At 43.9% G+C, this 16,977-nt stretch overlaps 1 protein-coding gene across 5 annotated transcripts in view; it reads right to left on the minus strand.

Annotated features, from left to right (window-relative positions):
• PDE10A (phosphodiesterase 10A) overlaps window positions 1-16,977 on the minus strand; it is a 662,280-nt gene that overhangs the window by 89,494 nt on the left and 555,809 nt on the right. The gene's annotated exons all lie outside the window — the stretch shown is intronic.

A 16,977-nucleotide genomic window follows, 5' to 3' on the forward strand; every position in this document is an offset into this window, starting at 1 on the left:
CAGCATACGGGGAGGAGGAGAATACCGCTCGGTCCCAGCTGCCCGGCTTAAAAGGTATGTTCGGTGTCTGCCGCCGGCACAGAGCACCCTGGATGACCTCTTCATCCCAATAGGGACAGGAAAAACACTGGAGGGAGGGAGGGAGGATGAGGGAGGGGCTATTTGACCTCTGTGTTTCCTGTCCCTATTATGGTAGGGTGATATCCTCCTTCTTTGGTGCTGTCGTGGGGGGTTATTGGAGAAAGATACATTTTTTAAAAATAGTTGGTTTGTTTTACTATTTTTAACATTGTTGATCATGCAATAAATACCATGACAGCTTTATAGTTAGGGATGTTCCAGACACAGATACCAATTATATGTTGTTGTTTTTTTACTATTTTTGTTTTTACACAAGAGCTGCGTTTTTAGTGGCGAAACTATTGTCCATATTTTTAAAAAATGTATTGAATTTTTTTTTTTCACTTTTACTTTGTTCCACATGGGGACTTGAATGGCAACTATTGGGACCCAGAATTGCGATGTCCTAAAAGGACTGATAAGGGAGTCCTCTCCCTCTGTTAGCCATCTATATGCAACTATGATTGGCAGCGCCTAGATTAACAGCCACGATCTGTGTTATAACAGTTTTTTGGCTGATGCAGCAGCGTGTCAGCTATGAAATACAGATGACACCCAAAGCATTTTTGCCCGCTGAGGGGCGCTATTTACTTAGTCCGAATCACCATAAAAGCGCAGCGTTGAGAAATAAAAAGGACCCTTTGGTAACTGTTTGATGTTGCACATTTTCCACACCTATTAAAAGGGGTTGTCCCATGAAAAAAGTTCAATTTAATCATTAGATCTTGGAAAAGAAAAAGAATGAGCTGTGATCCCAAGCGGTGCTATCTGTATACTCTCTTTTGCTTCCCCCCTTCCCAGGAGATGTGATATCATCAGACCATGTTCCTGCATGGTAAAACACAGCCATTACACAGTACACCGCAGGGGCACATTTATAAGATTATCTCAGCACAGGAACATTTTTCTTTAACACATCTAATTTTGGACAATTCTGACCAGTGTCACTTGTGCGCTTTAACGGATGCCACAGATACTGAGATTGTTTTTTTTTTAAATTGTACTAAAACTTAGTGATAAAATTTGTTCAATATGACTTGCGCTTATTTGTGGGGGAAAAAATGTGAAAATTTTGCAATTTTCATATTTTTAATTTTTATGCCCTTAACCCCATAGCGTTCAATGATGGACACTGCACGGCACGAGCGGATGTAAGTTACTGCTCCTTGCTGTGCAGTGTCCGTCATAGCTTTGAACTGGCACAGCATGTAAACACGCTGTGCCAGTTCAGTGCTGACAGCTGTCCGTGACAGCTGAGCGGTACGAGAAGGGTTGCAGGGACCAACGGCATACAATCTGACTGACCGATCACAGCATGATGGTCAGTCAGTGCTGCTCTATCAGTGCCGGAGCTCAGTGCTGCCACTGGCTGAGCTGCGGCACTAAACAGCCAGGAGCGGTGTCAGCGCCTCCCCTGGTGGTTAACCCTCTGAATACTGCGATCGAGCGCGATCGCAGCATTCAGGAGACAAGGCAGAGGGCTGGGAGCTCCCTCTGCCTTAAGGTCGGCGCCCCCGTGACATCATCACGGGGGCCCGACCGTAAACATGGTGACCAGGAGTCGTCATGACGACCCACAGGTCACCAAGCTGTGGAAAGCTCCTGAGACCAATGCACAGCATAGTCTTAGGAGCTTTCAATATAGGTATAATGTATTGCAATGCTAGTGCTAGTGCATATATATACATTATATCTATGAAAAAAGTGAAAGTCCCATAGTGGGACTAAGTAAAGAAAGTTTAAAAAAAAATAAAAAAAAAATCTAAAAATCAAAAAAAAAAATATTACACTAATAAATACAGATTTATAGGTAAAAAAAAAATAAAAATAAACAAAAGAGTACACATATTTGGTATCGCCGCGTCCGGAGCGACCCGATCTATAAACGTGTCACACTAGTTAACCCTTTCTGTGAACAGCGTAAAAAACAACAACAACAAAAAAAAAAAACACATGAGAAACTATGACTTCATCATACCGCTGGAAAAAAGTGGAATAAAACGCGATCAAAAAGACGAATGAAAATAAAAATGGTACCGCTGAAAAAGTCATCTTGTCCCGCAAAAATCAAGCCGCTATACAGCTCCATCATCTGAAAAATTAAAAAGTTACAGGGCTCAGAATAAAGTGATGCAAAGATAATAAAACTGTTATAGAAAAAATAATTATGTAAAATAAAAATACAAAAACATAAAAAATTACATAAATGTGGTATCGCTGTAAACGTACTGACCCGAAGAATAAAGCTGTTTTATCAATTTTACCACACAAACTACAACAAAAAAAATCCTGAATTGTTGTTTTTTGTTCATTCTGCCTCCCAAAAATCTGAATAGAAAGCGATCAAAAAATGTAATTTGCCCAAAAGTGGTACCAATAAAAACGTCAATTCATCCCACAAAAAACAAGCCATCACATGACTCTGTCGGCCGAAATATGGAAAAAGACGTAGTTACTTACCGGTAACGGGATTTCTCAGAGCCCATGACGGCACCACGGAGAGAGGGGATCCGCCCTTCAAGGACAGGAAACCTACAGTTAAAAAGGGCGGTACCTCTCTCCCGCATCAGTTGTTTACAGAGCATGAGAGGACCACCAAGTTAGTAACACAAAATTTTACAATTTAAGACCCCGCTAGACACACCACGTGGCTACAATAATTAACTAATAAGCGTGCGCACCCACACGTGAAGGGAGGGAATGTACGGGTGCCGTCATGGGCTCTGAGAAATCCCGTTACCGGTAAGTAACTACGTCTTTCTCCTTCCCCCATGACGGCACCACGGAGAGAATTGCAGAGAAGTGACTCATTAGGGGGGGACCACAGCTTCCAGAACCCTTCTCCCGAAAGTAAGGTCTGAAGAAGAGGTTAAGTCTAGCCGGTAGTGATTAAAGAAGGTAGAGGGGGAAGACCAGGTTGCCGCTCTACATATCTGCTCTATCGTAGCACCGGCCTTCTCTGCCCAGGAGGCTGCCACCGCTCTTGTTGAGTGGGCCTTCAGTTTCTCCGGGGCAGCTTCTCCACGTGAAGAGTAAGATAATGTGATGGCCTCCCTTATCCATCTGGCCAGCATGCCCTTAGAAGCTTTCTTCCCTTTACGAGGGCCCTGAAAGCAGACAAAGAGAGAACTATCCTGCCTACACTCTTGTGTTGCCTCTAGATACTAGATAAGGCACCTTCTGACATCTAGTGTATGCAGGGCCCTCTTTCGTGTTCCTAGGGTTAGGGCAGAAAGAAGGGAGGGTGATTTCCTGGGACCTGTGTAATCTTGACGCCACTTTTGGTAGATAGGCAGGGTCAGTTTTCAGAATAACCCTATCCTCCAAGATTTGTGTGAAGGGGGGGCCTGCCGATAGGACCTGAATATCACTAACCCTACGTGCGGATGTGAGCTACCAAGAGTGCCGTTTTTAGAGACAGAGTTTTTAGGGATGCTTCTGACAGGGGTTCAAAAGGTGCCTCAGTTAGGGCTGAAAGGACCAAGTTCAAATCCCAGGGTGTAGTATTTTGGGATGGGATAGGGCGGGATCTAGCTGATGCCTTAATAAATCTAGATACCCATCTATCCCTGGCTAGGTCAAAATTATAGAGTGCTCCCAGGGCCGCAACTTGAACTTTTAAAGGTACTTGTGGCCAGGCCCTGCTCCAAACCCCTCTGTAAAAATTCCAGGATAGCCGTCAACGGAACCTCCCCACCCAACCTGGAACCGGAGACTGACAGGAATTTCTTCCAGGTTTTCCCGTATAGTTTGGTAGTGACTGGTTTTCTACTTTGAAGTAGTGTGGTGATCAAATTTGGGAGAAACCTTTGTCCTTCAGAAGAGCCCTCTCAAATTCCAGGCTGTCAAGTGTAAGCTTGACACCTGAGGATGGAGGACCGGACCCTGAGAAAGAAGGCCTGGGAGCTCCGGGAGAACCCATGGATCAGAGATTGACAACCTCCTCAGCCATGAAAACCATGCTCTCTTTGGCCAAAAGGGAGCTATTAGGATTACCCTCACTTCCTCTTCTCTGATTTTCCTCAGAACAGCTGGAATCAGAGCGGTCGGAGGAAAAGCGTAAGCTAGAGGGTAATTACAAGGGATCATAAAGGCATCCATGACTACCGGGTTCCCTTTGGGATCTAGGGAGCAAAAAGAGCGTGTTTTTTTGTTCTGATTGCTGGCAAACAGATCTATGGAGGGGCGGCCCCACCTTTGTACAATCTGTCGAAAAACCGCCTGACTTAATTCCCACTCGCCCTGCTTCAATTGAGTCCGACTCAGAAAGTCTGCGGTGCGGTTTTCTACCCCTTTTATGTGTAGAGCGGATAGGGATTGCAAGTTCTCCTCGACTAGGTGAAAGATGACCTCTGTCATCTGCATTAGGGAATGGGACCGTGTACCCCCCTGGTGGTTCAGGTATGCCACTACTACTCGGTTGTCTGAGAAGACCCTCACGTGATGTCCTTGTAGTGTGTGCATGAACTCCCGGAGTGCCTGCTCTACTGCTAGGAGCTCCTTCATGTTTGAGGACATTAGTTTCACGCGTTCTGTCCTGACCCCCTGAGCTACCAGGTTGTTGAGGTGGGCCCCCCAGCCCCCGGGGCTTGCATCTGTGGTCAGGACTTGCGGTGTCGGGATTGTCCAAGGAATCCCCTGGCCCAGATTGTGTATGTTCCCCCACCACTCTAGGGAAAGTGTGGATTTTACAGATAGCGTTAACCGCCCTTCTAAACGCCCTTTTAGTGCTTTTTCTGCCTCTAGGATTTCCCACTGAAGGGTTCTGGTATGTATTTGAGCCCATTGAATGGCTGGAAAGCACGCTGTCAGGGAACCTAGCAGGGACATGGCCTTCCGAAGGGACATAGACGGGTGGGATTTTGCCCGTGATATCAGGTTTAAGATTTTTAGAATTTTCCCTGAGGGGAGACGACACGCCTGAATTTTTGAGTCCAGTATGACGCCTAGGTACTCCTGTATATGGCATGGTTCCGTCTTGGACTTTTCCAGATTCAAAAGCCACCCTAAGAGAGTCAAGGTATCCATGACCTTTCCCAGATGAGTTTTGCAGTCCAGGAAGGAGCTGCCTATTATCAGGAAGTGGTCTAGGTATGGGACGACCAGGGTATTCTGCTCCCTTAGATGAGCCATCACCTCTGCAACCACTTTGGTAAAGACCCTTGGGGCTATGGCGATGCCGAATGGGAGGGCTGTATATTGGTAGTGCTTGACCACTCCACCCATAGGAACAGCTACCCTGAGGAACTTCTGGTAGTCCTTGTGTATCGGGACATGATAATAAGCGTCTTTTAAGTCCAGGACGGCTATGAAACAACATTTTTATTGAAGATTTTATTGTTTCCATTTTGAAGGGTTCCACCTTCAACAGCTTGTTCAGCTTTTTCAGATTCACAATCGTCCTGTATGTCCCATCTGTTTTTTTTCTCAGGAATAGTGGAGAATAGAAGCCCATGCCTTCCTTCCCCCCAGGACCTCCTGGAGGACTGCTTTCCCTACTAGTCCCCGGATTTCTTGCTCCAAGGCTAGTTGCTCCTCGTTTGAGGATCTTTCGGGGGTTATAATGAAGTTTTTCTGAGGGACTTTGTAGAACTGAAGTTTCAGGCCCGATTGAATTAGGGTCAGAATCCATGAGCTGTTGGATATTAGCTCCCAGGCCGGGAGAAAACTTGATAGCCTTCCCCCACCCGGGGCAAATCTTCATTGGGTGGTGGCCTTTCTGTTATCACTGGAGGGCTTGTTAAATAGGAATCCCTTGGTCTTCCTTCTCCTGTCTTCCCACCTATCCTGCTCTTTAGAGGGTTTCCTACGCATAAATCGTCTACTCCGAAAAGGTTTCCTGTAAGCAGTATTAGACGGGACAGGAAACAGTTTCTTATTATCTCCTGCTTTATCCAGGATGTCATCAAGGTCAGGCCCAAATAGAAACTCGCCCTCGCAGGGGATGGAGCACAATCTGGATTTAGTTTGTAGGTCCCCGGGCCAACATTTGAGCCAGAGGGCTCGTCTAGCCATGTTGGCAAGCCCCGCCGCTCTAGCACTTAACCTAACGGAGTCCGCTGAGGCGTCTGCCAGGAAGGCTGCTGCCCCTTTCATTATCGGGATGGCTTCAAGGATTGAGTCTCTGGATGTCTTCTGCCTCAGTTGAGATTCTAGCTGGTCCAACCAGACCATTAGAGATCTGGCCATACACATGGCAGCTATCGCTGGTTTTAACCCCCCCCTAGCGGCTTCCCAGGAACCCTTTAAGAAGGTGTCTGCCTTTTTATCCATGGGGTCTTTCAAGACACCCATGTCCTCAAATGGAAGGGAGTATTTTTTTGAAGTTTTAGCTATAGCGACATCCAGTTTCGGTGCTTTCTCCCAAAAGGAGCATACGGGGTCCTCAAATGGTACTTTCGTTTAGGGGAAAGGAAGCCCATCCTCTCCGGTCTTTTCCACTCTTTCATAATCAGCGAATGATGTTCATTGAGTGGAAAAGATCTCCTCTTTTTCTGTTCTAGGCCGCTAAACATCAAGTCTTGTATGGATTTTTTGGGCCGGGGATCTGTTAGACCCATGGTAGACCTGACTGCCTTGATGAGGCTGTTTCCTCAACGGGAAAACAGCTCCGACCTCCTCTAACTGAAGACGAGGAAGAGGAGGAGGAAGAGGTGGAAGTGTCCGAATCCCCGTCATCCTCAGAACTACTAGACGTGGACTCGGGGGATATGTTTTTAGTTTTCTTTACTCTTTTCCCAAGTAGTGGGCAAGTCCTCAGTGCATAATGCACAAGTCCTATTTTTTGTTTTCCCTTTACTCTTTTTTCCCTACGGGAGACAAAAGAGAGAGAGCAAGGGCCCCTAGTTACAAAGTGGACTTTCACGAAGTTCACTTACCAACCAGACGGAAGAGCAGGTACCGGTTCAGGAGGTGGAGCCATCTTTGTAGATTGAGTCCTCCTGGAAGATGCCGAAGTGGAGTCCTTGCTGCGCGGCGACGATCTGGCCTTCCGGTCCCTTTTTCCGTTGGGTTGGCGGTGGTGGTGGCGACTGAGGATGTAGCTGCTGCTCCTCAGGTAGGTCCTGGTCACTCATTGTTACAGTATAAGTTTTTGTTTGTTTTTTTTCCTCACAGCATGCCAGAGCCCAGAAGAGCAAATTCTGGCGTTCTCAGCTGTGTTTTAAGGCACTGGGAGTCCCTCCCATAGTGCCTGTAGTGACCTGGCCACCCCCCCTTCCTCCCCCGCACCCGTAGGGGGATGCCCGCGCCTGCACAGACCGGTTACCCAGTCATGCATTGCGGCGCCGCGTCATCCGGGGGCGCCCCTGCACGTGCGTGCGGGGGAGGATGCCCACGCCTGCGCAGACTGGATTACCCAGTCATGCTTTGCGGCGCCGCGTCATCCGGGGGCGCCTACGCATGCGCGGTGAACCCGGAAGCATAAATACATGCTGTCGGGCCGCGCGCGTTCACACCTCCGCAACCAGGGGGGGGTCTAGCACCATCCTCGCTCCTCTTCGACTAGACCCCCCTCCGCACACCCTAAAGGCCCACTGACCTCAGCGGTGGCGCTTCAGGACACCGCACCAGCCGAGGCAGGGGGATCCCCGCTGCCTGGATCGGACTGGCCGAGCCTGGCATCCCACGACGTCCATCTTCTGGCACCCCGCAGGTATGCCTCCTCCGGACTGTAGGGTCCCATCAAGGACAGGAAACCAACTGATGCGGGAGAGAGGTACCGCCCTTTTTATCTGTAGGTTTCCTGTCCTTGAAGGGCGGATCCCCTCTCTCCGTGGTGCCGTCATGGGGGAAGGAGAAATTATAGCTCTCAAAATATGGAGATGCAAACATTAGTTTTTGCAAAAAAAAGCGTGTTGAAGTGAGTGACAGCTGTCAATCATAAAAACCCCATATGAATCTGGCATCGCTGTAATTGCACTGACCTGAAGAATAAAGTAGTCTAATCACTTTTATACTGCACAAGGAATGACGTAAAAAATATATAAAACCAATTCTTCACATTTATCCTGCACTCTGTGCTGAGCGCTTATACCGGGGTTTCTGTGTGAATCTCTGAAATACGTGATTCAGACGTAAACCCCTGACGGAAGATTCCCTGTAATGAGACAGATTGAGGCACTGTGGACGGCGTCTGATCCGGCGATGTCCATCTTTTTAGGCGTAAATAAAAGCGCGGTCAGCCACAGTTTTGTGCACCTCTGAAAATAAGGATAACGCTTAACAGAGACCAGACGGAGTCCAGAGTGACTCTGCTGCCTCATCTCATTATAGTGAATGGATCCCTCCAGGGTTTCATCTGAATCACGTCATTTGGAGATTTAGATGGAAACCCCAAAGTAAGTGCTCAGCGTAGAGCGCCGGATAAATGTGATCTAAAATGTTATGTAAAATGTTCCCAATAAAAGCTTCACATAAAAGCCCCCACTCAGGTCTGTCATGTGTTAATGGAAATATAGGGGGCTTCCACGTTACGGGTAGTACAAAGGCTCTGGAAAAGCTAAATGTCTCCTCGTCCCTCAAAAGAAATTCAGCAAATTCTGTGCTCCCAAATCCAAATCCCCCTCCCTTCTGAGCACCGTAGTGTGTCTAAACCACATTTAGTGTCCACATGTTGGGCAGGGGTATTAATTTCCAAAATGGGGTCACTTGAGGGGGGGGGGGGGGGATTCTGCTCTTCTAGCATTTAGGGGCTCTGTATATGGGGTACGCAAACTATTCTAGGAAAATCTGCGCTCCAGGAGGCAAATAGCACTCCATCCCTCCTGAGTGTCGCCGTGTGGCTAAGCAGTACTGTACAGCCACATATGAGGTATTGCCACATTCAGCAGAAATTATGGGACAAATTTTGGTGCCATTTTTATCCATTATCCAGTGTGAAAATGTCAAATCTGGGGCTAAAACAAAATTTTTGCGGTAAAAATGTAATTATTTTTTCCTCACTGCCCAATGGAATAAAATTCTGTGACACACTCTTGGTGTCAGTATGATCACTGCACCCCTAGATGAGTTCATTGAGCGGTGTAGTTTGAAAAATGGGGTCATTTATGGGGGAATCTGCTGTTACGGCACCTCAGAGGATCTCCCAGTGGGTCATGGCACCCTCAAACCAGAACACTAAAATCTGTACTATAATATGGTTCTCATTCCTTTCTGACCTTTGCACTGTGCCTCAAAAGTAGTTGCCAATTACATGTAGGGTATTGGCGTGCTCAGGAGAAATTGCACAACAAAATGAGACATCAATTTTCTCCTGTTACCCTTGTAAAAATAAAAAATTTGGGGCTAAAAGAAAATTTTTGTGATTTTTTTTTTATTTTCACGGCTCTACGTTATAAACTTCTGTGTAGCACCTGGGGGTTCAAAGTGCTCATCACACATCTAGATAAGTTCATTGGGGGTCTGGTTTCCAAAAGGGGGTCACTTGTGGGGGGGTTTCCACTGTTTAGGCACATCAGGGGCTCTCCAAACGCAACATGGCGTTTGATGATTATTACAGCAAATTTTGAATTCAGAAAGTCAAAAAAGTCAAATGGCGCTCCTTCATTTCCGAACCCTGCCATGTGCCCAAGCAGTAGTTTTCCGCCACATATTTGGTATCAGCATATTCAGGAGAAATTGCACAATACATTTTGGGGTCCATTTTTATCTGTTACCCTTGTGAAAATAAAAAAAAAATTGGTCGAAATTTAATATTTTGTGAAAAAAAGTTAAATGTAAATTTCTTTCTTCCTCATTGCTACAGTTCCTGTGAAGCACCTGAAGGGTTAATAAACTTCTTGATTGTGAAACATTCTCAGAATCAGTGGGATCCGTTGTAGTGTTCCAGAGGTATTACCGCATAAAGTGACAGTGGTCAGAATTGAAAAAATTGGCCCGGTCATTAACGTACAAAGTGGCTCGGTCCTTAAGGGGTTAAACCAGAGAGTTATGTCACACAAAATAATTAATAAATAACATTTCCCACATGTCTACTTTAAACAATTTTTTTTGTTAGGAAGTTAGAAGGGTTAAAAGTTGACCGGCAATTTCTCATTTTTACAACAAAATTTACAAAACCCTTTTTTTTTTGGAACACATCACATTTGAATTGACTTTAGGGGGCCTATATGACAGAAAATGCTCAAAGTGACCACCATTCTAAAACATGCTCCCCTCAAGGTCCTCAAAACCACATTCAAAAGTTTAACTCTTCAGGTGCTGCACAGGAACTGAAGCAAATGTGGAAGGAATAAATGAACATTTAACTTTTTTTTCACAAAAATTTTAATTTAGACCCATTTTTTTTTTTTTTAATATCACAAGGGTAAGGCTATGTGCCCACAATGCAGAAATGCTCAGGATTTTTCCTGAGCGTTTCTAAATCTCCCTGGCAGAAAAAACGCATGCAGATTTTACATGCATTTTTCCTGCCAGGGACAAGCGTAAGTGAAGCGTTTTTCACATGCGATTTCGCATGCGGGTTGTCAAGCGCTTTCCAAGCGATTTTAGCATCACTTGGAAAGTGCTTGACAACTTGGTCACACTATATAAATCCATGCAACTGGCATGGATTTATATAGTGTGACCAAGTTATGGTAAAAAATAAACATTATAGTCACCTTCCGATGGCCCCCGGTCTCCTCCGATGCGTCCGGTGTGTTGGGCGGCTCGCGGTGGTCTAAAAGGACCTTCCATGATGTAATTTAGTCATGTGACAGGTCACGCGACCGCCGACGTCAGCGGTCGCGTGACCTGTCACATGACTAAATTACTTCATGGAAGGTCCTTTTAGACCATCGCGAGCCGCCGGGAAGCCAGGACGCATCGCTATGGAGCTGGGGCCATCAGAAGGTGAGTATAATGTATTTTTTTTTATTTTAAGTTCTTTTTTTTTTTTTTACAGGTACTATGGTACCCGGGTCTGGAGGAGAGCTTCCTCTTTTCCAGACTCGGGTACCATCCGCACATTGAATCGCTTAGTATCCGCATTTGCACATGTAGTCATGCGAATATTAAGCGATTCAATGCAAGTAAATGGCGGCGAAAACGCCACAATTACGCAAAATAATTGGTAGTGCTGCGGATTTTTCATTGGGGAACATAGCAGACCTTCTACCAAGCGTTTAAGCGTTTCTGCGGCGGAATTGCTGCTGCGGAAACGCTTAAAAAATGCATAGTGGGCACACAGCCTAACAGGAGAAATTGGACCCCAAAAATTGTTGTGCAATTTCTCCTGCCCAATATGTGGAAGAAAACTACTGTTTGTGTGCATGGCAGGGCTCAAAAGGGAAGGAGCACCATTTGACTTTTTGAACCCAAAATTTGCTGGAATCCTTAATAGACACCATGTTGTGTTTGGAGAGTCACTAATTTACCTAAACAGTGAAAATTCCCCACAAGTGACACCATTTTGGAAACTAGACCCCTCAAGGAATTTATCTAGATGTGTGGTGAGCAACTTGAACCTTCAGGTGCTTCACAGAAGTTTATAACCCACAAAAATGTTTTTAGCCCAAATTTTTTTTTATTTTCACAAGGGAAACAAGAGAAAATGGACCACAAAATATTTTGTGCAATTTCTCCCGAGTACGCAGATACCCCATATATGGGGGAAAACTACTGTTTTGGTGCACAGCAGGGCTCTGAATAGAAGCGACGTTTTGGAACGCAGACTTTGATGGATGTCTGCTAGTGTCATGTCGTGTTTGTAGATCACCTGATGTGCTTAAACAGTGGAAACCCCCCTACAAGTGACCCTATTTTGGAAACTAGACCCCTCAAGGAATTTACTAGACGTGTGATGAGCACCTTGAACCCATAGGTGCTTCACAGAATTTTACAACGTAGATCTGTGAAAATGAAAAAAAAAAAAAAAAATTCCACAAAAAATGTTTTAGCCCGAAATGTTTTCATTTTCACAAGGATAGCAGGAGAAACTGGCCCCCAAAATTTGTTGTGCAATTTCTGCTGAGTACACAGATAATCCATATATGGGGGAAATTACTTTTGAGGCACAGTACATAGCTCAGAAGGGAAGGAGCGCCATATGCTATATTCCATGTGCTAGAACAGCAGAACCCCCATAAGCGACCCCATTTTACTAACTACACCTCTCACTAAATTCATCTAGGGGTGCAGTGATCAGATTGACACAACGGGTGTGACACAGAATGTTATTGTCCAGTGAAGAAAAAATAATTACATTTTTACCACCAAAAATTATGTTTTAGCCCCAGATTTTATATTTTCACACTGGGAAATGGGTAAAAATGGCACCAAAGTGTGTCCCACAATTTCTGCAGAATAAAGAAATAGTCCATATGTGGCTGTACAGTGCTGCTTAGCCATACGGCAAGACTCGAGAAGGACGGAGCGCTATTTGCCTTCTAGAGTGCAGATTTTCCTAGAATAGTTTGCGGACTCCATATACAGAGCCCATAACTGCTAGAAGCAGAATCCCCCTCAAGTGATCCCATTTTGGAAATTATACCCTTTTGGGAATTTATCTAAAGGTGTAGTAACGATTTTGACTCCATGGGTGTTTTCCAGAAACAAGCAGCAGTGGATGTTGCTGAGTGAAAATTGCAAACTGCCATTGTAGTGTCCAGTACATGCTTCTGGAGACATGCACCCGTAAATTAGGCAGACTCTAATTGCTACAGAAATGCCAAACATGTAGATGGATTAGACACACTGGGGCTCAGAAAGGAGGTGGGCATTTGGATTTGGAAGTGCAGAATTTGCTGAATTTCTTTTAGGGGGCGAGGAGCCATTTCACTTTTCAAAAGCCTTTGTACTACCAATAATGAGGAAGCCCCTACATTTCGGTTAACAAATGATGGATCTGAGTGGGGACTTGCTTTTTTTAGGGACCGATTTGAAGCTTTTGTTGGGAACATTTTACATAACAGTTTGGATCACATTAATGCGGCGCTCTACACCAAGCACTTAATTTGGGGTTTCCATCTAAATCTCCGAGTGAGGAGATTCAGATGAAACCCCCCTGAGGGATTCATTCACTATAATGAGGCAGCAGAGTTACTCTAGACTCCATCTGGCCTCTGATCAGCGTTTTCAGAAGTGCACAAAACTGTGGCGGACATCGCCGGATCATAGGACAAACAGAGTCCACAGTGTCTCCATTTGCCTCATTATAAGGAATCTTCCTTCAGTGGTTTTGTCTGAATCATGTATTTCAGAGATTTACATGGAAAACCCCGGTGTAAGCGTTCAGCACAGAGCACAGGATAAATGTGAACCGAGCCTTACTGCAATCTTTGGGAGGCAGAATGAACAAGTCAGCAGCAGGTGAAGAATTGCCTTTTTATATTTTTTACGCCGTTCCCCGTGCGGTATTAGTGATTAGACAACTTTATTCTTCAGGTAGGAATGATTATAAAAATACCATATTTATATCGGGTTTTTAGAATTGGCTGCTGTCACACACTAAAAGGCGTTTTTTTTTTTTTTGCAAAAAATAGTTTTTGCATCGCCATATTTTGAGAGCTATAACTTTTCCATATTTCAGCCAACAGAGTAATGTGAGGGCTTGTTTTTTGCATGGAGTTGGAGTTGACATTTTTATTGGTACCATTTTAGGGCACATGACATTTTTTTGATCATTCTGCCTCCCAAAAAATTGAAACAGAAAGTGAATAAAAACCAGCAATTCAGGAATTGTTTTTTTGGGGGGTTTTATGCCGTTCCGCGTGTGGCAAAATTGTTAAGGCATCTTTATTCTTCGGGTCAGTACAATTACATCAATACCACAGTTATATAGTTTTTTTTTTTTTGGCGCTTTTACATAAACTATTTTATAGAAAAAAAAACAAATTTGCATCACTTTATTCTGAGACCTAGAACTTTATTTTTCCACTGATAGAGCTGTACAGTGGCTTTTTTTTTTGTGGGACAAGATGACATCTTAAGCTATACCATATATATATTTTTATTTGTTCATATTTTTTTTTTCAAAGTGTTCACTGAATGGGTTAACTAGTGTGACAGTTTTATGGGGTGGGTTGCTCCAGACGCTGCAATACCAAAAGTGTCCTTTTGTTTTTTATTTATTTATTTTTTTACATAAAAATACAAGTTTACGGGTACAAAATATTTATTTTTTTATTATTTTGTGATTTATTTTTATATTTTTACAATTTTTTTGTTTTACTTTACTGAGTCCCACTATGGGACTTTCACGGATCTGATTGCAGTTATAAAGCATAGCAATCCAAGAGCAAACAATGTTCTTTATTTTTGTCTTTAGTTTTTGTGACTTTTCAGCACCAAAAGTTGCAAATCCTTTTCAATTTGGCGCATTTTGTTAAGACACTCCTTCAGAAACCATGCTCCGGGTGGCAGGGAACTGGTTTGAGGAGCACCAAAAAAAATACGACATTGCAGTTCATTAATTTGTCTAAAACATTTGGATAAGCAAAATTGTCAAGGAAAAATAAATAAGTAAAAGAACACTTAAAAAGACAGCCAACTTAAAAGGCGGCGCAAAACATATAGAAAATAAAATGCAAATAGGAAAAATTTACTCCCAGAAAACTGGAGAAACAGAAAAGGATGAATTGGGGCCAATATCATTATATTAACTCCTTTAACCCCTTAAGCCCGGGAGCATTTTCCGTTTTTGCATTTTTGTTTTTTGCTCCCCTTGTTCCCAGAGCCAAAGCGTTTTTATTTTTTGGTCAATATGGCCATGTGAGGGCTTATTTCTTGCGGGACGAGTTGTACTTTTCAACGCCATTACTAGTTTTACCATGTCATGTATGGGAAAACGGGAAAAAAAATCCAAGCGCTGTGAAATTGCAAAAAAAAGTGCAATACCATTGAGGTTTTTTTTTTTTTTTTACCATGTTCACTGAATGCTAAAACTGACCTGCCATTATTATTCTCCAGGTCATTATGAGTTCGTAGACACCAAACATGTATAGGTTCTTTTTTATTTAAGTGGTGAAAAAAAATTCCAAAGTTTGGTAAAAAAAAAAATGGTGCCATTTTCCGAGACCCGTAGCGTCTCCATTTGTTGGGATCTGGGGCCAGGTGAGGGCTTAATTTTTGCGCACCGAGCTGAAGTTTTTATTGATGCTATTTTGGGGTAGATTCGATGTTTTGATCGCCCGTTATTGCATTTTATTGCAATTTTACGGCGACCAAAAAACGTAATTCTGGCATTTAGAATTTTTTTCTCATTACGCCATTTACCAATCGGATTAATTCTTTTTTTATATTGATAGATCAGGCGATTCTGAATGCGGCGATACCAAAAATGTGTATGTGGGTTTTTATTTTAATGATTTTATTTTGAAGGGGCGAAAGGGAGGTGATTTAAACTTTTATATTTGTTTATTTTTTTTTTCATATTTTTTAAACCTTTTTTTTTTTTCACTTTTTGCTTCCTTCTGTAGTCTTTATAGGAGACTAGAAGCAGCACTCTTTTGATCGGCTCTGCTATATGCAGGGGACGAGCAGATCCCTTGCATATAGCAGAAATAGTCCTGTGCTATGAGCGCCGACCACTAGGTGGCGCTCATAGCGACAGGATCATTACAACCACTGGTCTCTGCTGCAGACCCAGGGTTGTCATGACCACCCATCGGCGACCCGCGATCACGTGACAGGGGTCGCCGACGGGCGGGGCTTAGTACGCGCGAGTTAAATGCCGCTGTCGGAGATTGACAGCGGCATTTAACTGGTTAACAGCCGCGGGTGGATCGCGATTCCACCCGCACCTGTTGCGGGCACATGTCAGCTGTAATAATCAGCTGACATGTGCTCGGTTCAGTGAGGGCTCAGTGCAGCAGCCCTCACTGAACCGGGGGATTACAACATGCGCGTACTAATAAGTGACATGTCGTTAAGGGGTTAAAGTCTGGGGCGTACACTCCCGGTACAGTGAGGGCTCCGGCGCTGAGCCCGCACCAGTTAAATGCCGCTGTCAATCTCTGACAGCGGCATTTAACATCGACGCGCCGGAAGCGCCAGTCACATAATAGAGGGTCATCGATGTGTGGGCATGATAACCCGGGGTCTGCAGCAGACCCCTGCGGTTGTCATGTAAAGATTGCTATGAGCGCCACCTAGTGGTCTGCGCTTATAGCACATGAGCACTTCTACTGCATACAGGCGATCTGCTCATCGCCTGTATGCAGTAGAAGCAATCAGATAACTGCTGCTTCTAGTCTCCTGTGGAGACTATAGAAGCAAGCAGAAAGTGTAAAAAAAAAAAATTTTTAAAATTAAAAAAAATTAAATATAAAAAAAAGTTTAAATCACCCCCCTTTCGCCCCATTCAAAATAAAAAAAAAAAAAAAACACATACACATATTTGGTATCGCTGCATTCAGAATCGCCTGATCTATCAATATAAAAAATAATTAATCCAATCGGTAAACGGCGTGACGAGAAAACAATTCTAAACGCCAGAATTAAATTTTTTTGTGCGCCGCAACAGTGCAATAAAATGCAATATTGGGCGATCAAAACATTGGATCTACCCCAAAATGGTATCAATAAAAACGTCAGCACAGCGCGCAAAAGATAAGCCCTCACCCGGCCCCAGATCCTGAAAAATGGAGACACTACGAGTCTCGGAAAATGGCTTTTTTTTTTTTTTTTTTTTTTGCAAAGTTTAGATTTTTTTTTCACCACTTAAGTAAAAAAGAACCTATACATGTTTGGGGTCTACAAACTCGCAATGACCAGGAGAATAGTAATCGCAGGTCAGTTTTAGCATTCAGTGAACGTGGTAAAAAAAAAAAACAACAAAACTGTGGTGTTGCACTTTTTTTTGCAATTTCACCGCACTTGGAAATTTTTTCCATTTTCCCGTACAAGATATGGTAAAACCAGTGATGGCGTTTAAAA

The sequence above is a fragment of the Phyllobates terribilis genome, unplaced genomic scaffold (genome assembly GCF_046119375.1).
Source record: "Phyllobates terribilis strain yellow unplaced genomic scaffold, ASM4611937v1 Scaffold_3__8_contigs__length_932513732, whole genome shotgun sequence".
NCBI classification, from domain to species: domain Eukaryota; kingdom Metazoa; phylum Chordata; class Amphibia; order Anura; family Dendrobatidae; genus Phyllobates; species Phyllobates terribilis.